Raw genomic sequence first — 23,104 nt, 5'->3', positions numbered from 1 at the left:
TGCTGGGTCCCTAGCTTGGCACTCACAGATACTCCTCAAGCGTCACCCCGATGACCTGCTCGGTCCCTGGCTTGGCACACAATAATGCTCCGCAAGCGTCACCTCCACTGGCTGGGTCCTTGGCTTGGCACCTGCTGAAGTCTTCCCAATTCTTCACCATCCCCGGCTGGTGAGAATACTGCTCTGGTACTTGCTTCAGCTACTCACAGTGGTCTCCGGTAATAAGGTAGATGGTCCCTTAATGGGGACAGCTTCCCCCTCTACCTCTGACCACAGGTGGTTCTCTGGCCGGCAGAACCATTGCTTCTGGTTGGACTGCAAGCCGCAGTCCCAACCCTACACTGCTCTTTTGCTTCTGAATAGGCCCTCAGATAGCCTAGCAGCAAGATGTCCCCAGGGTAGGCCCAAGGCTTATGGCCTAGCAGCCCGGGGCATTACGACACACGTCGACCCAGAATACTGCTCTGGTACTTGCTTCAGATACTCACAGTGGTCTCCGGTAATAAGGTAGATGGTCCCTTAATGGGGACAGCTTCCCCCTCTACCTCCGACCACAGGTGGTTCTCCGGCCGGCAGAACAGTTGCTTCTGGCTGGACTGCAAGCCGCAGTCCCAATCCTACGCTGCTCTTTTGCTTCTGAATAGGCCCTGAGATAGCCTAGCAGCAAGATGTCCCTAGGGTAGGCCCAAGGCTTATGGCCTAGCAGCCCGGGGCATTATGACACACGTCCACCCAGACAGCCGTCCAGGTGGCACAGAACCCTGATCACCTGACTCCACCCAAATAAATAGGCTCTCCCAGCAGGCCAAGGGATCAAGAAAATACCTGCCCATTGGCTGAGACACCCCATTCATTCCTAGTCTATCCTTGCAATGCCCTTGTCTTATCTAATGCCACCAGGTACCCGGCCACCTAGCGACAGAAGAAAGAAGTGCAGCAATTTGAGAGTTAGGGTGAAATCAATTGACCTGCTGACAATTAGCCAAGGCAACTATCACTTGGCAGATACATTTTATAGCAACCCTTCCTAAACACTAGGGTGCTACAGCAGATAAGGGGTGTATGTAGATAAAAACAAACTGTGCAACTCTGACTAAAGTTGAATAATGCCCTTGCTATAGGTGTAGGCCATTTGCGTACCTCAGGAAGCCCGACTGAAATACACCCAGGAAATTTCTAAGTGAGGCCTAGTCATCATTGGTCTCCTCCACCATCACAGGAGTGAGCTCTTTCTCTGATACAAACCACCTCACATGCTCTTTCTCTCCCCTGATGCAGAAGCTCTGATCTCAGCTTTTGAGAGTTCACTCCTGTGATGGTGGAGGAGAGCAGTAACGACTAGGCCTCACTTAGACCCCATACACACTATTAGATTTTCTGCAGATTTTTGCCTTCAGATTTACCAAAACCATATAATATGAGGTCAAACCTTAAGAGTTTCAATTTGTATGCAATCAGACAGGCCCTTGCACTACATGGTTTTGGTAAACCTGAAGACAAAAATCTGCAGAAAATCTAATGCCGCGTTAAATGTTCGATGGGAGCTTGTTGTCGGAAATTCCGACTGTGTGTAGGCTCCATCGGACATTTTCCGTTGGAATTTCCGACAAACAAAATTTGAGATCTGGATCTCAAATTTTCCGACAACAAATGGAAGGCTGACTGCAGGTCAGCCTGATTTTGTAGGAGGAGTCGGGATGTATTTAAACCCTCCCTCCTTCCTCCTTGCCTGTTGACTGTGTCTCTCGTGTCCCACCCACCCTTCCTGTTTTTTCTTGCTATCTCTTCTCTTTTACTTCTACTTGGGTATGCCCCCTTTTAGGCATACTGACCATGTGAATTTCGGCACACCCCAGGTCACTTTTCCCGTTTCCACTCAGACCTTTCCAATACGATTACATGAGACTCTGAGTACAAAATCCGTTGTCGTAAATTCCGATTGTGTGTACACAATTCCGACGGACAAAGTTCCACGCATGCTCGGAATCAAGCAGAAGAGCCGCAACTTCATTTTGTCTCGGCTCGTCATACGTCTTGTACTTCACCGCGTTCTTGGCGATCGGAATTTCCGACAAGATTTGTGTGACCGCGTGTATGCAAGACAAGTTTGAGCCAACATCCGTCGGAAAAAAAAACATGGATTTTGTTGTCGGAATGTGCGATCGTGTGTACGCGATATAATAGTGTGTATGGGGCCTTAGCATCATCCTGGGAGTATTCCAGTCAGGTGTTATGAGGTATGTAAGTTTCCTACATCTATAGCAAGGGTATTATCCAACTCAAGTGCTGCCTATTTTTTTATTTATCTACAGACGCCCCTTACCTGCACAGGCAGTTTTTTTTTGTAAAGGTTAAAGTGAAAGTAAACCCGGAGTTAAGCTTTAATGCCCCAATTTATATGCAAAGATTTCCCAGTGCTGTTGACAATTATGCACAACACACTGTAATGCACTGCCATGCATTGTGGCATGCTGCACTGACAAAAAGTGATGCATGTCCACTGTGTTGCAATGCCAGCCCATTCATTAGTATGAGATTCAATAAAGCAACACATGTAAATGCGCACAAAAAAAAAAAAAAAAAAACACAGATTGCGTTACATGTGTTACACCCTGTGAATAGGCCTGTACACGTAAAGATATGTAGAAACAGTATCTGCATAACAGGCAGGATATTAGCATTTTCAAGAGGCCAGCAATTGCATCCTACATTGCACAACAGTTTGGTTACATATGATATATAGGATATTTTGTAATGTGAATTGTATCCACTAGGTGGCAGCAAAGGGCAACTTTTTTAGGCCTAGATGTGCACAGGTGACACAGCTCAACATAATTCTATAATGGATATTCCTTGTCAGGGTGTCACCTTCTTATTGAGCTCCATGTAGGTAATACCTCTGCTCAAATATCACTGAGAGCTATTCATTTTTCCAAATTAACACACCAAATAAAAATAATAGACTGACATTTGGGGTCCTGGAACAATGGCAGGCTTATACTAGGTGGTACAGAACAGATGTTCTGACGGTGGGGCCCGGGACACTGATGTTCTGACGGTGGGGCCCGAGACACTGATGTTCTGACGGTGGGGCCCGGGACACTGATGTTCTGACGGTGGGGCCCGAGACACTGATGTTCTGACCCTGGGGCCCGGGACACTGATGTTCTGACGGTGGGGCCCGAGACACTGATGTTCTGATGCTGGGGCCCGGGACACTGATGTTCTGACCCTGGGGCCCAGGACACTGATGTTCTGACGGTGGGGCCCGAGACACTGATGTTCTGACGGTGGGGCCCGGGACACTGATGTTCTGACGGTGGGGCCCGGGACACTGATGTTCTGACGGTGGGGCCCGGGACACTGATGTTCTGACCCTGGGGCCCGGGACACTGATGTTCTGACGGTGGGGCCCGGGACACTGATGTTCTGACGGTGGGGCCCGGGACACTGATGTTCTGATGGTGGGGCCCGGGACACTGATGTTCTGACCCTGGGGCCCAGGACACTGATGTTCTGACGGTGGGGCCCGAGACACTGATGTTCTGATGGTGGGGCCCGGGACACTGATGTTCTCGGTGGGGCCCGGTACACTGATGTTCTTACGGTGGGGCCCGGGACACTGATGTTCTAGCGCTGGGGCCGGGACACTGATGTTCTGACCCTGGGGCCCCGGGTCACTGGTGTTCTGACGCTTGGGCCCAGGACACTTATGTTCTGACACTGGGGCCCGGGACACTGATGTTCTGACCCTGGGGCCCCGGGACACTGATGTTCTGACCCAGGGGCCCCGGGTCACTGATGTTCTGACGCTGGGGCCCGGGACACTGATGTTCTGACACTGGGACCCGGGACACTGATGTTCTGACGGTGGGGCCTGGGACACTGATGTTCTGACAATGGGGCCCGGGACACTGATGTTCTGACGCTGAGGCCCGGGACACTGATGTTCTGACGCTGGGGCCCGGGACTCTGATGTTCTGACGCTGGGGCCCGGGAAACTGATGTTCTGGTGCTGGGGCCCGGGACACTGATGTTCTGATGCTGGGGCCCGGGACACTGATGTTCTGACGCTGGGGTCCGGGACACTGATGTTCTGACGCTGGGGCCCGGGACACTGATGTTCTGATGCTGGGGCCCGAGACAATGGTGTTCTGATGCTGGGGCCCGGGACACTGATGTTCTGACGGTGGGGCCCGGGACACTGATGTTCTGACGGTGGGGCCCGGGACACTGATGTTCTGACGCTGGGGCCCAGAACAATAGCACGCTGATATGGCACATTTGCATTCAGGAGCTCTGACAATGTCCTGCTGACACTTGGGGCTCCAGAATAGTGACACAAACTCTTGGGGTGTCTGAACAATCCTGAGGCCAAGAACAATGGAGCAGTGACTCTTGTAATACCAGAACATCACTCCTTTAAGAGGAACCTCAGTCCTGCTTTAAGAAAATTAAAACTTTGACACAATTCCTGCCTAGGCGAGAATTTTGGAACTGGGTGCAAGTACCTGTCAGAAAAAGTGCATATTCCTGACCGCCTTCTATCTCTCCCTTTCCCCCTACCTCTCTCTTCTACTCCCCTCCCCGTTCACCTGGCTCAGTTCTAGGTGCTGCTTTCTTTCAGATATGTGACTATCCTGTTATACATTAGCTCAGACTCTTTGTCCCCATTCTGGGTCCAGATGGCCACCGGGAGGCACACTTCCCAGTAAAATGTATTATTTTATCAAAATATAGTTGCACAGCTTTATGCCCACGAGTCTATGTTATTAGTCTCTATTATCGCTACTCTATCTGCCATACAGATCTCCTGCAGCCAGCATCAAAGGACCCTCCAGCACACCCAGGCACCCTTTACCATTGCAATACATTCAGTGCTGAAGGTGCCGGAACTGCGTTCCTTGAGTTCCTGCTGAAAAAAAAGCCCTTGGCCCTTCTAATGCAGCACGCTGGAATACGCCTATATGCACGAAAACACATATGTTGCAGCACACTGCGTTCTGCTGGGTCCCTTATGCCCCGTACACACAAACGGAATTTCCCACTTTGGCATGCGACTTGTGCTCTGAAGATCTTGAAGGGGAACTCCACGCCAAATAAATAAATGAACAGCATGGGTTCCTCCTCCAAGACCATACAAGGCTCTTTGGTCTGGTATGGATTTTAAGGGGAACCCCCACGCCAAGAAAACGATGTGGGGTCCCCCCCCCCCGAAAATCCATACCAGACCCTTATCTGAGCACACAGCCCGGCAGGTCAGGAAAGGGGAAGGGGACGAGCGAGCGCCCCCACCTCCTCCTGAACCGTACCAGGCCGCATGCCCTGGGTGGATGCTTTGGGGCAGGGCCCCCACCCCAAAGCACCTTGTCCCCATGTTGATGAGGACAAGGGCCTCTTCCCGACAACCCTGGCCATTGGTTGTCGGGGTCTGCAGGCGGGGGGCTTATCGAAATCTGCAATCCCCCTTTAACAAGGGGGCCCCCAGATCCCGGCCCCCCCCACCCTATGTCAATGAGTATGGGGTACATTGTACCCCATCATGCACTGGGCTGTGATGTCATAAAGGGTGTGGGGCCTCCATATGATGTCACCCGGTGACCCCGCCCCATGCCAATATAAGTAGTGGCACACCCTGCACCTAGCATTAGAGCGGGGGAGAGCGTCGCATCAACATAGCGAGAAGACCCGGCAAAACAGCGAGAAGACAGTGGAGAAGACCCGGCAGAGGCAGAAGAGGGAGAAGATACAGAGAGGGGAAAGGAAGTCGGAAGAGACGCCGGAGCTGTCTTAATAAATTACTTTAAAAAACCTGTGTACTGCGTGTTATTTTTGACACTTTTTTTTAGGTGAATGAGTCCCCCCAAAATCCATACCAGACCCTTATCCGAGCCCGGCAGTTCAGGAAAGGGGATGTTTTTAACATTTTGTGTGGCTTTCCCCCTAAAGATTCATACCAGACACAGTGCCTGGTAGGTATTGTCGGGGGTTAAAGTCGTACGCATGTCGGACTTCAAGTCGCAGGGCAAAGTTGGATCCAAAGTGGCACGACTGTCGTGTCGTACCAGTGTGAACCCGGCCTAAAAGGAATTTATGTCACTCTGGGATTGTTTTGATTGGTCAAAAGGACAAGTCACACTATCTCAAAGTCGGAGCAAAATCTTATCTTGTTCATTCAAGTCGCATGGAGGTAGGACCGATGTAGCAGAGCAAAGTAGGATGATAGTCGTGTCGTATCAGTGTGAACCCGGGCTTATGATCCTTGTCAGCACATGAACTGATTGGCAAACTGTGCTGCTCCTCCCTTTCCCAATTTGAGCTCAGCTGTGCTGTGGAAGCACTGCATGGAGCTGATACACATTCAAACAGGCAGAACAGCAGCTTACTTGCAGCATTTTTGTGCCCTGCTAGACAACACTGTGCTTTGTGGCAGAGCTGTGTAAGCCTCAGGACTGGTTGGACAGAGATACAAATCATGGGTTTGAATCCTGGGCCAGAATACTCTCTGCATGGAGTTTGCATGCTCTCCCTGTCCTTGTGCGGGTTTCTTTCCACACTCCTAAGACTTGCCAGCATGTAAGTAATCAGTTCCTGTCTAAATGGGCCCTAGTATTTGCATGTGTCTGTATGCATGCGAGACCAGGACTTTAGATTGTAAGCTCCTTGCCTAGGACTGACGCGCTTGTAAATGTTGCGTAAATCATAGCTCCCAACTGTCCCTGATTTGGAGGGACTGTCCCTGATTTGGAGCAATGTCCCTCTTTCCTCCTCATTTGTCGCTCGTTTTGGTCTGATCTATATAGTTGTATATAAAAAAGGGACTTTTTATCTTTCAAAAAGTGTTTCCCAATGCTAAACCTTTCATCCGATTTCTAAATTGCTGCACACTTACATTTTAAAAGGCAATATAAAAGAATAGTAGTGGTAAAAAAAAAGCACTTGTGGATTTAATTAACCCTTTTTTTTTTTTTGGTTAATTCTCTAAGGGGGCGTGTCCTATGCCTACATACGTTTGTTAGTAGGCGTCCGTCATTCCTATCTAAAACATTTGGGAGGTATGGCCGTATAAACTTCTGTAATAAATAAATTTGGGCACTTACATTGCTTTATTATTTTATAGTCACTCTGATGTACCAATAAACGACACTTCAAGGATTACAGTTTTGCCGGCTCTTCTTATTACACTTACATTGCTTTAATTTAAAAAAATAAAAAAAGAATGCTGTATTCATGAGCTGCATTCATTTCATATGTGCTTGGAGTTCAGCTTCTGTAGATAATATTACACTGAACCACAGGGGTTAATGAAAAGGGTGGGAGGAAGGAGGGCGACCTGCTGTTTTGGCCACTAGGTGGCAGTGTTGACATTGGCTGGGCTCCTGGCTCCCCCTTGCAGGGCAGTTCTCAGAAAGCCTTTGTACTGCTAGAGAGATAGCAGGAAGGGAAGCAAGCAGGGGACAGCTGGGCACTGCCCTTCACCTGCCAGCCTGGCATTGCATGCTGCAGAGCCTGACCCTCCTGTGCACTTTGTTCCTGGTGAAGGATACATGGCCTGAGGCTTCCAGCCCACCTCCAGACACCCAGCAGAGAGGAGCCCAGTGCTGGTAGAGGTGAGTGTACAATGCAATGCATGCAATGTCTCTGTATACTCCTGGGGGGGATCTTCAGATTAACCCTGTCATTGTAGCTGTGCCCTCTAATTCCTATTACCGAGGAGCCAAGCTGTCTGCCTGGGGCTGGCATCCTATTGCACAGTGTGTCTGCTGTCCCCGCCAGCTTGTTTTACACTAACATGTCACTTACATCTGATAGATGAGCATTGTCTGTGCAGTGATGTCATAGTTTACTGGTAACAACATGTACACCAACTTAAAGGGTCATTCCATCCACAGCGGACAGTGGTCCTGATCCCCACCGCTCATCTCTTGTATCTCTCAGGGGTTGTAGGGACGAAAACTCCGCTCTAGAATTTGCCTCCTACCTTGTCGTGAAAGTCTCACTCCTCTCGCTGCACTCTATGGCCATGACAGGTAGGTGGGCCAGTGCAAATTTACTGTGACGGCGGTGAAAAGAATTGAATCGCAGTGCTTCCAAAGTCCCAGGTGTGTTTTCCAAACAGAAGTGACATAATATACGATCGGTCTGAAAAAATGCCAGTAAAAATGATTATAAAAATGCCCAAAAACATCAAAAAAGGGCCTTCCAACCCGATGTCCATCCAGAGTCTGCAGTACTACCATTTAAACAAGCAAAATCCCCGAGATATACTGTTATCAGACAGCAACTGAGTATTTAGAATACAATATATATAATAATATATGTGTGTGTGTGTATATATATATATATATATATATATATATATATATATATATATATATATATATATATATATAAAATATATTTTTATATATAATTCTTTTTATCTATCAATTTTTTTATATATATTTTATTTAAAATTATAAAATAAAATAAATAATACAATTATAATTATGATCAATTCACTATTGCATTATATATAATTCTTTTTATCTATCAATTTATTTTTATATATATATATATATATATATATATATATATATATATATATATATATATATATATATATATTTTTTTTTTTTAATTTAAAATTATAATTATGATCAATTCGCTATTGCAGTCTGATACCGTTCTTTAACCACTTCAGCCCCGGAAGGTTCCCCCCCCCTTAATGACCAGCCCATTTTTTGCGATACGGCACTGCGTTACTTTACCTGACAATTGCGCGGTCGTGCGATGTTGTACCTAAATCTAATTTATATGTCTTTTTTTTTTTTTTTCCCCACAAATAGAGCTTTCTTTTGGTGGTATTTGATCACCTCTGCGGTTTTTATTTTTTGCGCTATAAACAAAAAAAAAAAATGCGACAATTTTGAAAAAAATATATATTTTTTTACTTTCTGCTATAATACAAATCCAATAAGAAAAAATTGAAAAAAAATCGAATTTCTTTATCAATTTAGGCCAATATGTATACTGCTACATATTTTTGGTTAAAAAAAAAAATCCCAATAAGTGTATATTGATTGGTTTGCGCAAAAGTTTTTAGCGTCTACAAACTATGGGATAGATTTATGTAACTTTTTTTTTTACTAGTAATGGCGGCTATCAGCAATTATTTAGACATTGCGGCAGACACATCGGACACTAACTGACACTTTTTTTGGGGGCCAGTGACGCTAATACAGTGATCAGTGCTAAAAATATGCACTGTCACTGTACTAATGACACTGGCAGGGAAGGGGTTAACACCAGGGGCGATCAAAGGGATAAATGTGTCTCTAGGGAGTGCTTTCTGACTGGGAGAATGCAGAGATCTGTGTTCCTTGCTCTGCAGGAACACAAGATCTCTATGTTCTCCCCTGTTAGAACGGCGATCTGCCTTGTTTACATAGATCGCCATTCTGCCTCTCTGGGGAACGGAAAAGAAAAAGGTAACAGGGCTTTCTGCAGGGACAACCCACCCCATACATCAGGTCCACTCACAGGTGCCGAGGCTCGATGTATCCCAACACACTCCAATGCAAGGAACTCTCCGGGTAACGACCGCGGGTGACCGGCGGAGCCGCTGATTGGCTCCCCTTTTGTCCAGTCGGCACAGGTATGTTTTGCACAACCGGGCCGCCTTGCCCGCAGTTAATGTGCAGAAGGCGGTCCGGAAGTGGTTAAATATGAGGTGCTAATGGCAGGTATACATTCACCGGCCACTTTATTAGGTACACCTTGCTAGTACCGGGTTGGACCCCCTTTTGCCTTCAGAACTGCCTTCATTCTTCATGGCATAAATTCAACAAGGTGTTGGAAACATTCCTCAGAGATTTTGGTCCATAGTGACATGATGGCATCACGCAGTTGCTGCAGATTTGTCAACGACTCATCCATGATGTGAATCTCCTGTGCCACCACATCCCAAAGGTGCTCTATGGGATGAGATCTGGTGACTGTGGAGGCCATTGGAGTACAGGGACCTCATTGTCCAGTGGTGAGATGATTGGAGCTTTGTGACATGGTGCATTATCCTGCTGGAAGGAGCCATCAGAAGATGGAGACACTGTAGTCATAAAGGGATGGACATGGTCAGCAACAATACTCAGGTAGGCCGTGGTGTTTAAACGATGCTCAATTGGTACTAAGGGGCCCAAAGTGTGCCAAGAAAATATCCCCCACACCATTACATCACCACCAGTCTGAACCGGTGATACAAGGCAGGATGGATCCATGCTTTCATGTTGTTTACACCAAATTCTGACCCGACCATCTAAATGTCACAGCTGAAATCGAGACTCATCAGACCAGGCAACATTTTTCCAATCTTAGCCTCAGTTTCCTGTTCTTAGCTGACAGGAGTGGCACCCGGTGTGGTCTTCTGCTGCTGTAGCCCATCTGCTTAAAGGATCGATGTGTTGTGTGTTCAGAGATGGTATTCTGCATACCTTGGTTGTAACAAGTGGTTATTTGAGTTACTGTTGCCTTTCTATCATCTCAAACCAGTCTGCCCATTCTCCTCTGACATCAACAAGGCCTTTTCCTCCACACAACTGCCGCTCACTGGATATTTTCTCTTTTTTGGACCATTCTCTGTAAACCCGAGAGATGGTTGTGTGTGAAAATCCCAGTAGATCAGCAGTTTTTGAAATACTCAGACCAGCCTGTCTGGCACCAACAACCATGTCATGTTCAAAGTCACCTAAATCCCCTTTCTTCCCCATTCTTATGATCGCTTTGAACTTCAGCAAGTCTTCTTCACCGCGTCTAGAGGTCTAAATGCATTGAGTTGCTGCCATGTGATTGGCTGATTAGTAATTTGTGTTACCAAGCAATTGAACAGGTGTACCTAATAAAGTGGCCGGTGAGTGTATTTCAGAGCTGACAATATAAGAAAGCGTGAGATATAAAGTGATCGGTGATTCGGCATGCCAGAATCTAGGAAGAACTTAAAGATCAGGTTTGGGGGGAGTAGTCCTTTAAAAAAAGATCCCGTCAGCAACTCCAACAACTTGCAGGAAAAAGCACAGAAGAATTAAGTGTTTTTACTTGCAGCGATTTTCCTTGCGTGATTTCCTTTCCATACATGAGATTCACTTGCAATGTCCCTCGCACAGGCCCCTCCGGCCTTGCATGTCATAGCCCTGTCCTCTCCTAGGAGTGTCTAATTACTATCAGTACTAGACCAGCTCCTCCACCCCTTGTCTCACCTCTCTACAGAACCTCTTATGAAGGAGCTAGGGAGAAGAGGAATGCTACAGAGCAGCCATTGTCAACCAGGGCTCTGTAGAATCCTAGGGTTTCTTCATGGAGTGTTGGGGGTTCCTCAAGCTGTGGCTGGTTGACCTCTCATTTGATGGTGTCTGCATAATTCCGAGGCCAACATCGTTCTGAAGAGCCAGCGGCATGATACCAGTGATACTCTTTTAGCTGGCTGTAAAGGTGACACTTTGATCACTACAGTAATGGGGACATTCTTCTCACTGAGCACTGACCTAAGGAGTGCATCCTTCCCACTGATCACCAATGTAAGGGGCATTCTTCTCAATGATCACCAATGTAAGGAACATTCTTCTCACTGATCACCAATGTAAGGAGCATTCTTCCCACTGATCACCAATGTAAGGGGCATTCTTCCCAATGATCACCAATGTAAGGAACATTCTTCTCACTGATCACCAATGTAAGGAGCATTCTTCCCACTGATCACCAATGTAAGGAGCATTCTTCCCACTGATCACCAATGTAAGGGGCATTCTTCTCACTGATCACCAATGTAAGGAACATTCTTCCCACTGACCACCAATGTAAGGGACATTCTTCTCACTGACCACCAATGTAAGGAACATTCTTCTCACTGATCACCAATGTAAGGAATATTCTTCCCACTGATCACCAATGTAAGGAACATTCTTCTCACTGATCACCAATGTAAGGAACATTCTTCTCACTGATCACCAATGTAAGGGGCATTCTTCTCACTGATCACCAATGTAAGGAACATTCTTCCCACTGATCACCAATGTAAGGAGCATTCTTCCCACTGATCACCAATGTAAGGGGCATTCTTCTCACTGATCACCAATGTAAGGAACATTCTTCCCACTGACCACCAATGTAAGGGACATTCTTCTCACTGACCACCAATGTAAGGAACATTCTTCTCACTGATCACCAATGTAAGGAATATTCTTCCCACTGATCACCAATGTAAGGAACATTCTTCTCACTGATCACCAATGTAAGGAACATTCTTCTAACTGATCACCAATGTAAGGAATATTCTTCCCACTGATCACCAATGTAAGGAACATTCTTCTCACTGATCACCAATGTAAGGAATATTCTTCCCACTGATCACCAATGTAAGGAACATTCTTCTCACTGATCACCAATGTAAGGGACATTCTTCCCACTGATCACCAATGTAAGGAACATTCTTCTCACTGATCACAAATGTAAGGAGCATTCTTCTCACTGATCACCAATGTAAGGAACATTCTTCCCACTGATCACCAATGTAAAGGGCATTTTTTCCAAGATAAACCTGCCTGAGGTTCTGACACTTGCCCACTGTGCTGAAAACTTTTGGAGTTTTAGGCTTTATGTTGTCCGCCTGGAACGGGAAGTGCAGTTACTGGCAGGATCTCCAGGAAAGAAACGGCAACAGATTCAAAAAAACAGTTTGCTTGAACTGTATGTATAGTGAGGCAGGGCTGCCATTAAAAGTTCCCATACTGCCTGCCTGACAAGGCCCTAAAGCCTCGTACACACGATCAGATTTTCAGCAGGGAATTGTGTGATGACAGACTGCCTAAAATCTGACGGTTACTACGCTCCTTCAGACAATTGTTTGTCCAACTTTCTGCTAACAAATGTTGGATGGCAGGCTAGTAAATTTCCGGCGGACAACGGTCTGTTGTCAGATTTTCCTATCGTGTGTACACAAGTCCGTCACACAAAAGTCCAAAGTACAAACACTCATACTCGGAATCAATGCTCACCAAACACGACATTAGCAGAAGGGGCCCAAAGGGTGGCGCTCAAGAGCTGAGATTCCACGTAGTACGTCACTACGTTTGTGTTTGTTGGCCGACAATTGTGTGCCGTTTGTAGTTCCTGGCACACGCCCTTCGGACAAAAGTCTGATGCTTTGTCTTCGGAAAATACGATCGTGTGTACCAGGCTTTAGCCTCCTTCATCCTAAAAAATTTGATGTCCCGCCATTATTGAATGTTCCTCCATTATTAGAGTAGTTTATTACTTCTTTTTTTTTTTAAAAGTACACAACTTTTAACATCTGGTTCCGAATTGGCAAGTGAAAATATTCCCAAATTTTTCTTGTACGTGAACAGAACGAACGTTTTTTGTTTAATGTGTACCTCTTTTTGTATGATTTTCGGACAAGAAATATCAGATACCAAAGACTGCGCACGATCAGAAACAAATAACTAAAAAAAGCCATTGTTGTAGGAGAATTTTCGTACATTATTCTCATCCACAGAGCCCCATTCAGCCCCCCCCGAATAAATAGTTCAGCTTCAGTTATGAATGAACAGAGTGAGTGATTGGTACAGATCGCTCATTGTGTTCGTTCAGGAAAGGAGCGGTATGGTAAATATGACATATTTACCAGACCCCCCCCACTCTCCATCCTGAAGGATCCTATTGTGTGCTTGCAGCTTCCAGCAGGAAGGAGAGGAGGGAAACCAGAAGCACAGCACAGGAGCCTGGACAGCGGAGGGAAACGTTATGGTTTACAGCAGGGGTAGGCAACCTGGGGCCCTCCAGCTGTTGTGGAACTACATTTCCCATAAGGCATTGCAAGGCTGGCAGTTACAATTACTCCCAGACGCATGATGGGACTTGTAGTTCTGCAACAGCTGGAGGGCCCCGGGTTGCCTACCCCTGGTTTACAGAGAGAGGGAGAATTGCGGCAGAGGGGGCAATTACTGGAACCGATCCCCCTGTATGGCTCTCCCTGCAGCAGCTGAAAGCTGGTGAGAGGGAGAGAAGCAGAAGCCAGCTTTCAGCTGCTGCAGAAAGAGCCATACAGGGAAACGATCGGTTCCAGTAATTGCCCCTCTGCAGCACCTGGTCACCCTCCCTGCCCACATCCGATTCACCTTGCTGCCCGGGCCCCTTTACAGGAGACCTGGTGGTACCCTGTTATCCACAGCCCTGACTTGCAGGGAAACATTGAGGGAAACTGTCCGGTTTTCTTAGTGTGTACCCGCTCTAGGTCTGCCATTGTGATGTGCCGGCATCTAAATTGCCTACAAATTTTGGAAGAGGCTTTGGCTGTGCGCTGCATTGGTGCGGAGGGATATGGAAGGTTAAGCGGTGTACGCCTGGTTTTGTATATCTGCCATGGGACCTACAAACCCCTCCCCAGTCCAACCAAGAACGACCAAATTGTTTGATCGTTCGGTGATCTCTTGGTGACATTCCAACCATCAGAAGAACTTTCTGGAAGACCCAGTGCTTTCATAGATGTGCAGCCTTCAGGGATCACTTGCAATGCCAATTTCAGGCATTTCCGGGTAGCGACACTGCTGTAATAAAGTGTAACTCCGAACAAAGTTTTTGGGTAAGGGGGCATGCATTAAGAAGAGCGACCATGGCTATAGACTCTGTGCTTTATAATGTATGTCCACAGTGTGACCTGCCTTTCACAGCCCATTCATAGCAGCAGCAGAGTGTTGTATCGTGTTAACCATTGACAAAAGTAGAAGCTTGGGTTTAGGGCGAGACCATTTATCTAAATATATTGTAGTGAAAGCTTTCCAAGCCTGATGGTCAATCGGTGTATTACCTGAAGAAGAGGCCATGGTGCTTCCAAAGGCCACTCATAAAAGGCACGCCACAGAGTGGAGCGCCTAAAGTTACAGAGATGTCCATGATTGGCCAGGAGAGACCAGTCACATGACTTTGACTCTTCCTTTTTTTTTTTCCTTTATGTTTATTGAGCTTTGTTTGCCTTGGAATTCCAAAGGAAGGAATGTGAGAGCTTATTTACGTGTTTCTTGGCTGTCTCAGTATAGGTTACCTTAACCACTTCAGCCCTGGACCATTTGGCTGGCCAAAGACCAGAGCACTTTTTGCGATTCGGCACTGCGTTGCTTTAACTTACAATTGCGCAGTCGTGCGACGTTGTACCCAAACAAAATTGACGTCCCTTTTTCCCCACAAATAGAGCTTTCTTTTGGTGGTATTTGATCACCTCTGCGGTTTTTATTTTTTTGCACTATAAACAAAAAAAGAGCGACAATTTTATAAAAAACGCATTATTTTTTACTTTTTGCTATAATATCCCCCAAAAATATATGAAAAAACATTTTTTTCCTCAGTTTGGGCCGATATGTATTCCTCTACATACTTTTGGTGAAAAAAAATCGCAATAAGTGTTTATTGATTGGTTTGTGCAAAAGTTATAGCGCCTACAAAATAGGGGATAGTTTTATGGCATTTTTATTAATATTTTTTTTTTTTTTTTTTTTTACTAATAATGGCGGCAATCTGTGAATTTTTTTTTTTCTTTTTATCTTGACTGCGTCATTATGGCAGACACATCGGACAATTTTGACACATTTTTGGGACCACTGGTATTAATACAGTGATCAATGCTAAAAAATTGCATTGATTACTGTAAAAATGTCACTGTCAGTGAATGGGGTTAACCACTAGGTGGCGCTGTAGAGGTTAAGTGTGTCCTAGGGAGTGATTCTAACTGTGGGGGGGGAGGGGCTGTGTGTGACACGACACTGATCACCGCTCCCGATCACAGGGAGCAGAGATCAGTGACAGTGTCACTAGGCAGAATAGGGAAATGCTTTTTTACATTAGCATCTCCCGTTCTTCCTCACCATGAGACGATCGCGGGTATGCCCGCGGACATCGGGTTCGCGGGACCTGTGATCACGGTCACGGAGCTCCCGGTGGGTGCGCACGCAAGTCGCCTCTTAAGGGGCAACGTACAGGTACCTTAATCTGCCTGTATGTGCCCTTCTGCCGTAGTATATCTGCGCGAGGCGGTCGGGAAGCGGTTAAAGCAGAGCTCCAGCCCCCCACCCACCCCCCTCTAAAAATTAAAAGTCATCAGCTACAAAAACTGCCTTGCGGCTTCAAAGTCTGTTTCCTACTGCGAATGCGTGAAGCACACTGCGCTTTCTGAATGGCCTAGCGGAGGTGGAATAGGTATCCGCCCCCCCCGCGATAGGTGCCATATGTGGGAAAGCAAACAAGCGGAGCTTCTCCTTTTGGGTGGCGCTCCGCTTTAAGGGCTCTTCCACACAAGCGTTTGAGGGCCGGTACAACCCCGTGGTTGAGCTGCATTTTTACCGCTCCCTCAGCACCCCCTCTTTAGCTGCAGGCGCAGTGGCCGGGGGTGTGTACACATCCTGCAGCTGTGACACTTTGCAGGAAGAATTATACCCCCTTGTAGATATGGAGGAATAAGATTCTAACGGTGCTACTGACAAATGGTTCATAACAAGTTGAATAAAAAATATGATTTCTTTATTAATACAAAGGGATAAAGGAAAAAAAAATAAACAGGGGATATTGAAATTGTTAACATCAATAATAGAGCATATACAAAGTACATATATTGGGTTGCTGGTGACTCACAGGGAAAAGGAAAGATGGTCACCGATGGAAGTTGAATCCCAACATGTTTCGCCAATGATGGCTTGCTCAGGGGATAGTGTGGGACCACCACAATAATCCAGCTCTAACATAGAAGGCAGAAAAATATATATAAGTAATAATACATAATAACACAGAAATAGACTTTGTCATGACCTCAGGGAGATGCGCAGCACATACCTCAATCAGTCCGGAACCAGGAGATGGAAAGTTTGGGGGTTGCCTTCCCAGAGACAAGGGGGACAAATGTCAGCCACTCAGATTATACTCTATAATTCTACCCCCTGTTGTATTCAGCAGGTGCTGTGCAACCCATTCAAGTGTATAGAGCAGGGATAGGCAATTAGTGGACCTCCAGCTGTTGCAAAACTACAAGTCCCATCATGCCTCTGCCTCTGGGTGTCATGCTTGTGGCTGTCAGAGTCTTGCTATGCATCATGGGACTTGTAGTGCTGGAGGTCCACTAATTGCATATCCCTGGTATAGGGGCCACTCTGCAAGTACCCTGCAACCACATGCAATTTAGGGGTTGAGGCAGGCGGTAAGGCAGGCGATACAATTTCTTCCTCCCCGCCAGTCAGATCCACTGAAGAACGATCGGAACACAGTTCTGTCTTAACAAAGCAGAACAAGTGTGAATGAGCCTTGAAAGAAGTAACTCTACTTTTGTTGAGAAAAAAAAACATGATCTCTGTACATTGCAGGGATTTTTATCAAACATTGTTGCAGATTCCTACCTTGCTGCTTGTTTGTCTGTGTCCATGTGCAGAATTAAGTGGGAGCGATTTTTTTTTTTTTTTTTTTTTTTTTTTTTTTTTTTAATTATTAATCAGCTGATGCACCTGCAGGGCTCTAATGAGGAAAGTTGCAGTGTCTGCATCCCTTTTGAATGTGATTTCCCTTTGGGGAGTATCTCACCAAAATATGTTTGTTGCAGGGGATTCCAAAATCTGACTTGTATCTTAGTGCAGACATCTGGGAAAAATCAGTGAGCCAATCACACAAGCAGGGAATGACCATCTTGTGTACAGAACACCTCCAGGCTGCCATATTGCATTTTACAGAAAATGACAACGGCTGCAGATTGAAATGAAAGGTCATTTGTAATAATATTCAATTACAGCAATCGTATACGCATTTTATTCCCCCCCCCACAAAAGTGCAGGCACCCTTTAAGATATCGAATTAAAGGCAGTAGGGATGGCTGAAGCTCTGGGTCTTGTAGTCCACAGACATCCGGTCGCCATGTAAAGGCAGACATGGTGTTTACACCCCGTGGTAGGTATGGGGTGGCAGTTATGACGGTGTGACCTTAACACTGCGGAGAGGAGAACAGGCTGTATAACGGGCTGACACTGACAAATGAGTGACCTGAATCTGGGGGGGACCCCAGGGAACAAAAAGCTTGAGGCAGGAGTGAAATAAGCAACCGGGTGTCACATGCTACTGTTGAGATATATATATAGAGAGAGAGAGATATCTCTCTCTCCATCTATCTCTTCCTCCCTCTATCTATCTCGTCTCTCTATCCCTCTCTCTCTCCCCTCTCTCTCCTCTCTCTCTCTCTCTCTCTCCCCTCTCTCTCCTCTCTCTCTCTCTCTCTCTCTCCCCTCTCTCTCCCCTCTCTCTCCTCTCTCTCCCCTCTCTCTCCCCTCTCTCTCCCTCTCTCTCCCCTCTCTCTCCCCTCTCTCTCCATCTCTCTCTCTCTCTCTCTCCCCTCTCTCTCTCCCCCCTCTCTCTCCATCTCTCTCTCTCTCTCTCTCTCTCTCTCTCTCTCTCTCTCTCTCTCTCTCTCCATCTCTCTCTCCATCTCTCTCTCTCTCTCTCTCTCTCTCTCTCTCTCTCTCTCTCTCTCTCTCTCTCTCTCTCTCTCTCTCTCCATCTCTCTCTCCATCTCTCTCTCTATCTCTCCATCTCTCTCTCCCCTCCCTATATATATATATATATATATATATATATATATATATATATATATATATACACACTCACCAGCCACTTTATTATTAGGTACAGCTTGCTAGTACTGGGTTGGACCCCCTTTTGCCTTCAGTGGGTACACTGTAGTCATAAAGGGATGGACATGGTCAGCAACAATACTCGGGTAGATTGTGGTGTTTAAATGATGCTTAGTTGGTACTAAGGGGCCCAAAGTGTGCCAAGAAAATACCCCCCACACCATTACATCACCACCACCAGTCTGATACAAGGCAGGATGGATCCATGATTTTATGTTGTTTACACCAAATTCTGACCCCACCATCTGAATGTCACAGCTGAAATCGAGACTCATCAGACCAGACAATGTTTTTCCAATCTTCTATTGTCCAATTTTGGTGATCCTGTGCAAATTGTAGCCTCAGTTTCCTGTTCTTAGCCGACAGGAGCGGCACCCGGTGTGGTCTTCTGCTTCAAGGATCGATGTGTTGTGCGTTCAGAGATGGTATTCTGCATACCTTGGTTATAAGGAGTGGTTATTTGAGTTCCTGTTGCCTTTCAATTATCTGGAACCAGTCTGCTCCATTCTTCTCTGACATCAACAAGGCATTTTCCTCCACACAACTGCCACTCACTGGATATTTTCTCTTTTTCAGACCATTCTCTGTAAACCCGAGAGATGGTTATGTGTGAAAATCCCAGTAGATCAGCAGTTTTTTAAATACTCAGACCAGCCCATCTGGTACCAACCACCATGACACGTTCAAAGTCACTTAAATCCCCTTTCTTCCCCATTCTGATGCTCGGTTTTACCTTCAGCAAGTCGTCTTCACCACATCTAGATGCCTAAATGCATTGAGTTGCTGCCATGTGATTGGCTGATTAGCAATTTGTGTTACCAAGCAATTGAACAGGTGTACCTAATAAAGGTGTGTGTGTGTGTTATCTACCTGTCCAGCATACAAAGCTCTTGTGATGTTGACCAATATTTCAGAGAACACGGAGACCTCAAACCAATTTGTGACGTCACCTTAGCAAGAGGAACGTCGCTTATTCCTAGAGCAGTCATTTCATTGGATGTTAGTTCTGCACCCAAACCAGCTTCGTGACAGCTTCACTTTTTGTATCCAATTTTTTTTTTTTTTTTTTTTTATAGAATGGTGCTTTTGCTAAATTTGGAAGAATGAGGCAAGGTTTTTCTTTTTTTTTCAAACAATAAGATAGAAATAGTCTGGCAAAAACATAGTGACAAAAAAACTATTGAAATGTGAGATATAGCCCAGAGCTGATTTATAAATAGGCAAAACGGCCCGCATCTTAATTTCCTATGAGAATACTGCCAGAATCAATTTCAACCTTTTGTGAGCTAGCCCCTGAGGGCCTAATTGCTTTTCAGAGCTTAAAGGGTGACTCCACTTCCGTAGGAAAAAAATACAGCAAATTAAAAAAAACAATAATATATAGCCAGCTGCCCAGTTGCGATTCGTGTACAGAACGCCTAAAAAAAGAAAAAAAGTCAATTTCCTGCTTTTGTGATTGGCTCGCGCATTTTCCCAGGAGTCTGCACTGAGATACAAGTCAGATTCTAGGCTTCCTCTGCAATAGGAATTTCAGTTTGATGAGATACTCTGCAAGGGTTAAATACTTCTGAAGGAATGCAGACCCTGCAGCTTTTCTCATTTAGAACACTGAGACTGCATCAGCTGATTATAATGAACCCGACCCTCCCATTCAGACTGGGTATGCAATCAGTCTAGTAAAACAAACAGCCGTTGCTTCTGAACAATTAGGAATCTGCTACAAAGTTTGTTAAATCCTTGCAGTGTACATTGATCACCCAGAGGGGTTTTGTCAACAAAAGTGAAGTTTGTACCGTAACCACTTGCTTACAGGGCACTTAAACCCCCTCCTATCCAGACCAATTTTCAGCTTTCAGCACTGACGCACTTTGAATGACAATTGCACGGTCATACCAACACTGTACCCAAATGAAATTTTTATCATTTTTTCCCCACAAATAGAGCTTTGTTTTGGTGGTATTTGATCACCTCTGCGGTTTTTATTTTTTGTTAAAAAAATTTAAAAAGACCAAATTTAAAAAAAAAATTTTTTTTTTTTTTTTATATTTTGTTATAAAATTTTAAAAAGGGTAATTTTTCTCCTTCATTGATGTACGCTGATGAGGCAGCACCAATGGGCACTGATAAGTGGCAGTGATGGGCACTGATGGGTGGCAGTGATGGGCACTGATTGGTGGCAATAATGGGCACTGATCTTGTACACTGCTAGGTGGCACTGATTGGCACCACTGGTGGGCATTGATAGGTGGCACTTGTAGGCATTGATAGGTGGCACTTAGGGGCATTGATACGTGGCACTGGTGGGCACTGTGATGAGGCAATGTAAGGTGGCACTGGCAGGTGGTACTGGTGGCACAATTGAGGCACGTATGAGGCATTATTGCCGATGTCCCTTGCTGGTGAGCCGGTGATCGGCTTTTTTTTCTCCTCGCACTGTCAGCGCGAGGAGAAAAAAAAAACGATCACAGAGCTTTTGTTTTGATCATGTGATCAGCTGTCATTGGCTGACAGCTGATCACATGGTAAGGGGCCGGGACCGGCCCTTACATGGATCGGTGATCACCCGAGTCTCAGTGACTCGGTGATCACAGGGCGCGCGCGGGGCACGTGCACAGGGGAGGCCGCCATATGACGGCCTCCCGGGAATTCAGGTCCGCGCTGTAGCCATCATTCGGCTATAGCGCAGATATCAAGCGGTTAAAGTGGAAGTGTTCTTTGTCTGCTTAGGGCTCACATGAGGAGACACCTGCACATTAACTGCTTGAGCCCCGGAAGATTTTACCCCCTTCCTGACCAGAGCATTTTTTGCGATTCAGCACTGCGTCGTTTTAACTGACAATTGCGCGGTCGTGCGACGTTACAACCCAAACAAAATTGATGTCCTTTTTTGTACCACAAATAGAGCTTTCTTTTGGTGGTATTTGATCACCTCTGCGGTTTTATTTTTTGAGCTATAAGCAAAAAAAGGCAACAATTTTGAAAAAAAAAGAAATATTTTTTACTTTTTGCTATAATAAATATCCCCAAAACATATATATAAAAACAAATTTTTTATGCAGTTTAGACTGATATGTATTCCTCTACATATTTTGGTAAAAAAAAAAATCGCAATAAGCGTATATTGATTGGTTTGCGCTAAAGTTATAGCGTTTACAAAATAGGGGATAGGTTTATGGCATTTTTATTATTCATTGTTTTTATTAGTAATGGCGGCGATCTGCGATTTTTATCGTGACTGCGACATTTATGGCGGACACATCGGACACTTTTGACACTATTTTGGGACCATTGTCATTTATACAGTGATCAGTGCTATAAAAATGCACTGATTACTGTGTAAATGACACTGACAGGGAAGGAGTTAAACACTAGGGGGCGATCAAGGGGTTAAATGAGTCCTAGGGAGTGATTCTAACTGTGGGGGGGATGGGCTACCACTGACATGACAGCGATCACTGCTCCCGATGACAGGGAGCAGTAGATTTCTGTCATGTCACTAGGCAAAACAGGGAAATGCCTTGTTTACATAGCATCTCCCCGTTCTGCCTCTCCGTGACACGATCGCTGGGACACCGGTGGGACATCGAGTCTGCGAGGCACGGTCACGCTGTACGTGGGGTGGGGGGAGGGCACGTGCGAGCCCAGCCAGCGGCACACGTGCGCCCAACTAGCCCCGCCAATTAAAGGGGACATACAGGTACGCCCATTTGCCCACCGCTGCCATTGTGCCGACGTATAACGGCGTGCAGCGGTTGGCAAGTGATTAATGGCACAAGTGACAGTGCCTGCTGGTAGCCCGTCCCCAAGGAAGGTATATCCGTCCATGCTTCTTTGCCGTCTCCCTTTTAGAGTGCTAGCTCCCTTGCTGTAAAAGAGAAGGACTTCTGGGTATGGGGGAGAGTATCGCTTCCCCATGTGATAGTGATCAGGCATGGGTGGCCAGTTACCAAGCCCAAGCAATGTCGTCATCAGACCATCCAACATTGGGGCAGGGTGGACTTCTGCAGTGGTTTTGGAGCAAGGATGAGGGAGTTTATCTTGCTTGGGTTGGGCTAGGAGGATCATGTGTTTTCTGGGAGGGATGCATGCATAGTGCGTTTTACATACAGTGCCTTGAAAAAGTATTCATACCCCTTGAAATTTTCCACATTTTGTCATGTTACCACCAAAAATGGAAATGTATTTATTGGGATTTTATGTGATAGACCAACACAAAGTGACACATAATTGTGAAGTGGAAGGAAAATGGTAAATGGCTTTCAATTTTTTTTCACAAATTTGAAGACCCAATACTTTGTAGCACTACCTTTCTCTGCAATTACAGCTGCAAGTCTTTTTGGGGATGTCTCTACCAGCTTTGCACATCTAGAGAGGGACATTTTTGCCCATTCTTCTTTGCAAAACAGCTCAAGCTCTGTCAG

At 45.8% G+C, this 23,104-nt stretch overlaps 1 protein-coding gene across 2 annotated transcripts in view; it reads left to right on the top strand.

Annotated features, from left to right (window-relative positions):
* The first annotated feature begins 7,384 nt into the window (after window positions 1-7,384).
* RAI1 (retinoic acid induced 1) overlaps window positions 7,385-23,104 on the top strand; it is a 256,999-nt gene continuing 241,279 nt past the window's right edge. For both annotated transcript variants that reach the window (XM_073636304.1, XM_073636302.1), the window contains exon 1: window positions 7,385-7,610. The gene's annotated coding sequence lies outside the window, so the exon portion shown is untranslated. The remainder of the gene's footprint in view (window positions 7,611-23,104) is intronic.

Source organism: Aquarana catesbeiana, linkage group LG06 (assembly GCF_042186555.1).
Source record: "Aquarana catesbeiana isolate 2022-GZ linkage group LG06, ASM4218655v1, whole genome shotgun sequence".
Taxonomy (NCBI): Eukaryota; Metazoa; Chordata; class Amphibia; order Anura; family Ranidae; genus Aquarana; species Aquarana catesbeiana.
The sequence above is the reverse complement of the archived record's forward strand: the minus strand, read 5'-3'. Positions and strand labels throughout refer to the sequence as shown.